Source organism: Orycteropus afer, unplaced genomic scaffold (genome assembly GCF_000298275.1).
Source record: "Orycteropus afer afer isolate SDZICR_OR568_19922 unplaced genomic scaffold, OryAfe1.0 scaffold00006, whole genome shotgun sequence".
NCBI classification, from domain to species: domain Eukaryota; kingdom Metazoa; phylum Chordata; class Mammalia; order Tubulidentata; family Orycteropodidae; genus Orycteropus; species Orycteropus afer.
Genome location: NW_006921593.1, coordinates 15570427 through 15577285, shown reverse-complemented (window position 1 = coordinate 15577285; position 6859 = coordinate 15570427). Strand labels below are relative to the sequence as shown.

The window sequence follows — 6859 nt, the reverse complement described above, 5'->3', positions numbered from 1 at the left end:
GGGGCTTCCGAGGCCGTAGGGGTCCGACTCGGAGCAGGGAGCGGGGCTTTTGAGGCCGCATGGGTCCGACTCGGAGCAGGGAGCGGGGCTTCCGAGGCTGCAATCTTCACAGAAGCAGACTGCCACATCCCTCTCCTGTGGAGCTGCTGGTGGGTTTGAACTGCTGTCTTTTCGGTTAGCAGCTGGGTGTTGAACCGCTGCATCCCCCAGGCTCCCTCCTCGAGCTCGGCTTGTGCAAAATCAGCCACCGAGGACTGTGTAGGCACATTCTGCGCTGACACATGGCGGGCGAAGCATTTGGGTGGGGCTGGGCAGCCAGCTCTCCTGGCCCTGCCTGCCTCCCTCCCATCTTCCTGAGGGGCTGAAGGCCACTCCACAGCCTGCTAGCCCTGGCCTGTGCCCACCTCACCATAAGCACGCCCCGCCCCCACCCCCCACTCAGGAAGCCCTAGCCAGGTTTGCGGCCAAAGCTTCTGGGGGCGCCACCCTGCTGTTGAGCGCCCTCTGCATGCCGGTTTGTAGCCTCTGGGGGCACCACCCTGCTGGGAGCACCCGCTGCATGCCAGTTTGTAGCCTCTGGGGGCGCCACCCTGCTGGGAGCGCCCGCGGCGCCCGCACCCTGGGGGCACACTCACCCCCCCCCCACTCTGGGGGCACCTGCGAACTTGGTTTCATCCCCTGAGTCCCTTCCTTCAGTGGTTTCCTCTGAGGAGCCCTGGTGGTGCACCAGGTGAGTGCTCTGCTGCTAACCGAAAGGTCGGCAGTTCAAATCCCCCCGAGCCTCCATGGGGGAAGAACTGGCAGGTACGTCCATAAAGGTCAGAGCCTAGGAAACCCACGGAGCGTCACATAGGGAGCCACCTGATGGCACCCAACAGTCACCACTTGTGGGATGAAGACCAAACTCTGCTGGAGCCAACAGGCCGTGTGTGTCCTGCCCCTGCCCGGCTGGCCAGGCTGCGCTCTTGTGCCCGACAGCCTCGTTCTGTCCTGCGGCCGGCCCGGGCTTCCTGTCCACAGTTCTGAGCTCAGGTCTCCCCACTACGCTGAGGGCTTCACTCTCAGGGCCTGCTGATCCCTGGAAGGAGAGTGCTCGTTTTCTTTGGGAAGAAGCTGTCCTATAGCCCAGCCCTTGTTTCATTCTCAAGTAATCAGGACCCCTGCCTGTCGTTAAACACCTCCAGGGACAGGAACTCAGCAGTCACTATGCCCCAGGGCAGCTGGCCCTTTCCCAAACTCAGCACTGTGTCCTTGACTCCTCCCTGCTTGCCCTGACTCCACTACCAGGTCCTCTTCACAGAAGGGCACACAGGGAGGTGGCCCCAGGAAGCAGGCATGTGTGGGGAGGGGGACAAGGGGTGAGCACACGTGCGGTGGAACACGCAGATGCTGGGATCATGCCAGTCTCAGCGTCTGCCCAGCCCAGCCTCCTCCGCCGAGAAGTGAGCGGGTTTGAAGTCAGCACGCACTCCGTGCACGACGTCGGAACGCAGGGGACCCAGGAGAGGCGGATTCACATTAAAGGGCCGACCTGCACTCATTACTGCAGCAGAAGATTGGGATTCTTCTCAAGTCGCACTCCTGGCAGCCTGAATGGGCCTGAGTACTGCTGAGGAGGAGGGGAAGACGCTGGCTCTCCGTCTCACCCCCCAGTCTCCCTCCTGCTGCTCTCCACTCCTCCTCAGCCAGGCCCAGAGACTGGGGTACCTCCAAGGCTGGCACAGCTCAGCAGAAGGAGTGAGGGGCCGGGCCCCAACTCTGCCAAGGGACCCTGGGCCACCCTCCCCACCCTGGGGCCTGGTGCCCAAGGAGACCATGCTCCCTATCTCTGAGCCCCACCTCCTGCTCAAGCAGCCTGGGCTCTTGGCCTTGCTCAGGGCCAAGGGGAGGAGTCACCAGCTGCTTGCTCTCTGCAGACGTCTACATGGAGGCCTAGGGGTCTCGAGGAACCCCATGTCAATTAGCACTTTCCCAGGAATTGCAGCACTTCCTGACTGTGTGGGGTGGGTGGCATGGAGCCTACTGCGCAATCACCCTGGAGCCCTGCCTTCCAGGGGCTAGCCCAGCTCCCATGGCAGGGGGCCTGAATGTCACACTTCAACTTCAGCACCATGGAGCAGGACAGCTCCCCTGCAGCCCTGAAGGTGAAATCTTCAATGTCAGCACCAGGGAGTGGGACAGCTCCCTGGCAGCCCTGAAAGTCACACCACAATTTAGCACTAGGGAGCAGGACAGCTCCTCATGCTGGCCTAAAGCTGGAATCTCAACTTCAGCACCGGGAACAGGACAGCTCCCCCGGGCCTGACCTCACTCAGTCTGTCAGTCCCTTCAGGTGAGAGCAATCCCTCCTAGCACCACAGCTGGAGAGGGTGCTCCATGGGTGCACCTAGCACAGCCCAGTCCTCACTGTGGACAAAGATCCGAAACCCAGAGGGCAGGCTTGTCCCAGGAGCTGGGGTGACCTGTGGCCAGGACTCCTGCCTTAGAGACAAGCTACACACACACACACACACACACACACACACCCTTTGCTTCATACTCAGATGACTCAAACCCAGACACTGACTCCAATCTGGAGCCCTAGAAGTAGCTCGAAGGTCTGGGCCCTGGGGTGGAGTTGCTGGCCCTCTCTGGACCCCCTTGTCCGAATGATGAAGGGGTGAGACTGAGGGTGTCTCTGATGGCAATTTATGGCTCACCTGTTCCATGAGAATTTGAAACGAATACAGAGGCTTCAGAGAAGGATGGTGAGCAGGGAAGGTGGAAGGCACAGGTCTGATCTGATGCCAAGGTCCTGCATGCAGGGCCAGGCCAGGCCGGGCATCTCCTGGACACTTGGGCTGGCAAGGCACAGCACCACATGGAGTGAGGCCATAGATAGTCACCCATACCGCAGAGCCCTGAGACACGGCCAGGTGCTTCCCTCGGCCCTCCCAGCCACCTTGCAGGGCATGAAGGCTTTGAAGGTGAAGCGTCCCATTTGAGGACAGGTGGCCAGTGGTTTCCCTGTCCCACTGCCCAGTCCACCAGGAGTGGGGCTGGAGGAGGGGAGCCCAGGGACACACAGCCTTTCTCTTCCACAGCTGCTGCAATGGGAGAGTGGGGGTGTCTGCCTGCCCACCTGGCAGAGGGAGAGGCCACTGTGCTGCCCCACTGGACATCACAACAGAACAACCATGCCAGCCTCAAATGTCACTGGATGTATGAGAAGCCCAGGGAGTCGGCTGTTTCCAGCTGGAGGTCTGGAGGTGGCAGCAACTCTGGCGAAGCCAGCTCCAACCACTGCCCTGCCCTGTAAGGAGGGCTACAGATAGGACAGCTGCAGGGCCCTGCTGCTGTGTGGTGCCCCTCGAGCCAGGCCCTCCCCTCAGCAAGCTCACCTCATCCACAGAATGAGCCCATGCAGGGGCTCCAGTGACACCACCCCGTGTAACAGCCATGGGTGGCAGAGTTGGGACCCAGGCCAGGCTGTCTGGCCCAAGACGCCACTGTCGGAACACCCTGGTGTTCAGCTGGGCCAAGTACCAGGTACCATGCTCACAGGGGTTAGGAGTGACTGGGGACTTGGTATGTACACGCCTGCACACTTACAGCTTGATATGCAGACCAACATGTACATGGGGTATCTTTCCCCATCTGCACAGCAGCTACTACACACATGTACGTGTTTACAGCTCTATGTGCAGAATGACATGCACATGGAGGTGTTTCCCAGCCCACTCAGCAGCTACTACACGAGTGTTCACACTTACGGCTCTATGTGCAGAATGACATGTTCATGGGGGGTCTTTCCCGGGCCAGTCAGCAGCTACTGCATGAGTGTACACACTTACAGCTTCAAGTGCAGAATGACATGTACATGGGGGGCTCTTTCCCAGCTCACACAGCTGCTACTACATAAGTGTGCACACTTACGACATGTACATGGGGGAAGGTCTTCCCCATCTGCACAGCAACCCCCAAGCAGACACCACACTCTCATTTCACAGACTTTCACTCTCATTTCTCAGCCAGGTTGCATGGCAGCAGCTGTACTCAGACCCTGAGTGGCTGATTCCATGGCCCCTGCTGCCGTCTCATGGCAGCCCCTGGTCCCTGCTTGTCAGCCCCTGGACAACAGTGGCCCATGAGGACGGTCCCAGGGAGTGGACAAAAGAGGAGCCCAACAGGGTCAACTGTGTCTACTCGGCACTGGAAGTCTCTAAGTTTGGTTCCAAAAAGTATTTGTGGCACAAGCAGTCAAGCATTCAACTACTGGCTCAAAGATTGGTGGTTTGAACCCACCCAGAGGCACCTTGGAAGAAAGGCCTGGTGACCTGCTTCTAAAAGGTCACAGCCTGGAATCGCTATGGGCCCAGGTCAACTCTGCACACGTGGGGTCAACGCCCGTCAGGACTGTCAACAGTGATGCACATGTGGGGTCAATGCCCGTCAGGACTGTCAACGGCGATGCACACGTGGGGTCAACGCCCGTCAGGACTGTCAACGGCGATGCATACGTGGGGTCAACGCCCGTCAGGACTGTCAACTCTGCACACGTGGGGTCAACGCCCGTGAGGACTGACTCAACAGCGACACACATATGGGGTCAACGCCCATCAGGGCTGTCAATGGCAACTGAAAACAACGAGTGGTACAAACGGTCTGTGCTCAACTGTTGGCAGTTCAAACCCACCCGTGGTACCATGGAAGAAAGGCCTGGCAGCCTGCTTCCATCAAGGTCACAGCCAAGGACACCTACAGAGCAGCTCTGCTCTGCGCACGTGGCACCAACACGAGCGGGAACCACTCCAAGGCAAGCAGCAACAGTAAGAGTGCACATTCGTCGTGTGGCCTGGGCCTGGCCACCCCACTTCTCCTCCTTCTAAAGCCTCGGGGCCTGGATGTGGGAGGGGAGGGAAGCAGACGGGTGAGGACAAGATGGGAGGGGGTGCCCTCATGAGCCACCGAGAGAGAGCAACGAGGCAGGTGGAGCAGGGTTCCCGGCATGAGCTGGCCACACTTTGGAGCTTTTGAAGACCTGTGCACCTGCACAGGCCACAGGGCCAGCACTGCCTTTCCCCAAACTCTCTGGAGATGTGGGGTCTGCTCCCCTGTGGGTGGGAGGGAGGAAGCGAAGGTGGCGTGGGCTCTCAGCTGGGGGAAGGGGAGGCAGCCAGGGTCCTGTGGGCTGGAGCTGAGGGTCTCGCCTTTGCCCCCAGAATGGCCACCAGCGGGCAGCAGCATCCTCCACCCGTGCTGGCAACACAAGGCTGGCCCGGGGAGCCCGCCTTCCCCACGGGCACAGCCGAGTAGGGCTGAGCGCAAACCTGCAGTTATCCCAGTGCCATCTGCAGACCCTGTGTGCCTGGAGGCAGGCCGCCATACTTCTAACTCTGCAGCCCCCTTCCTGCCTGAAAATCATCTTGGGAGAAAATAAAATGAGCCCAGGTCACCAAGCGCCAGTGTTTGGTTGATCCAGCCAAGCCTGACTCAGTGGCCACCACACAGAGCGGGGCCTGCAGCCCCAGGGCAGCCGGGCTACCACCTGGTGGTTGGACTTTGGTGCTGCTGGGGCTCGGGTCAGGGCATGGTCAGCATGCCAGGGTGGCATCTGAGGGGCAGGACAGGGATTAGAGGGTGGGTGGGGCCACGGGTGGGAAGGCAGCAAGCCTGGGGCTCCCGACTACAGTGAGGGGGTTCCTGTGCCCCACAACCCTGAGACCCTCAGGCAGAAACAGCCATTCACCAGTGATGCAGCCAGTGCCCATCCCCATACAGGCTGGGGCGGACGTGGCCCTCTTCCCACGCAGGCCATGAGGCACCTGCTGCTGGTGCACTTTCAGAAACGGGGCACCACCACCGTCCCCTGCAACCCCAGCTCTGTAACTAGGAACTAATCTATCTCCATGCACTTCCGTTAAGGCCCTGAAAGGTGCGGACGGTCTGTGCTCAGCTGCTAACCAAACCCCCTGCGGCTCCAAAGAAGACAGGCCTGGCGATCCGCTGGGAAGGTGACAGCCAAGAAAACTGTACGGGGACTCGACTCCGTCACATGTGAGGCAGCTACGAGTCCAGCCCCACTCAACGGCAACAGGTGGGCGGGCCTTTGGCACCCCAGCCACTTGAAGCCCTGCGAGGCCCATCAAAGGCAGCGGTGGTGTGGGGGAGGGAGATTAGGGGCACTGCTCCCTCCTCTGCAAAGTTCTACATTCTCAGTGCTCCAGCAGGATGAAATGCTTGGGGTGTGGCCTCAGAGTGTCACCGCAGGATTCCATGAGCCCTACCACCTTGATAATCAGCATGGAGGCATCTAGGGAAAGTGGGGCCTCTCCGTTCACAAGTACTGACACGACGAGCAAGACTTGACACAGTGACCATTCCCAACAGCGGCGCGTCTGCCTGTTGACGCTACCTTTAGGGACAGCCCCATGGAGTTTCTGGGGTGTAAAATTAAACACCCATCAGTGACCCTGAGTTGCCCAGCAGCAAAGAAGCGCACGCTGTCTGCTGGTTTCTCTCCTGAGACTGTTGGAGTGGCTGGCTGTCCGTCTGCCTGCCTCACTGTCCAAAGCGGAAAGCCCTGCTGCCGGGACTCTGAGGCTCTCCAGGGAGCAGCTGGGGCTCACCAGCATGCTTGAGACGCTGCCGAGGAGGAGAGGGTGGGACGAGAGGTGCCTGACGGGCCGCTGCTGTGAGCACGTGCTGCCTGACTGTGGGGGCTGCCCACAGGAATGGGGTCAGATGCACACCCTGGCCTGGGGGACTGGCTGGGGGCAGGCTCCTTCACGTGCACCGGACAGCTGTCCCACCCGCGCACACCTGCGCTGGCCACTCTGGGCCCCGCGAACCTGGGCCCCTTAGCAGATCCAAGGCTGGG

At 60.3% G+C, this 6859-nt stretch overlaps 1 protein-coding gene across 1 annotated transcript in view; it reads right to left on the bottom strand.

Annotated features, from left to right (window-relative positions):
• The window catches only part of MAD1L1 (mitotic arrest deficient 1 like 1), a 370401-nt gene that overhangs the window by 43603 nt on the left and 319939 nt on the right, over window positions 1–6859 (bottom strand). The window lies entirely within an intron of this gene.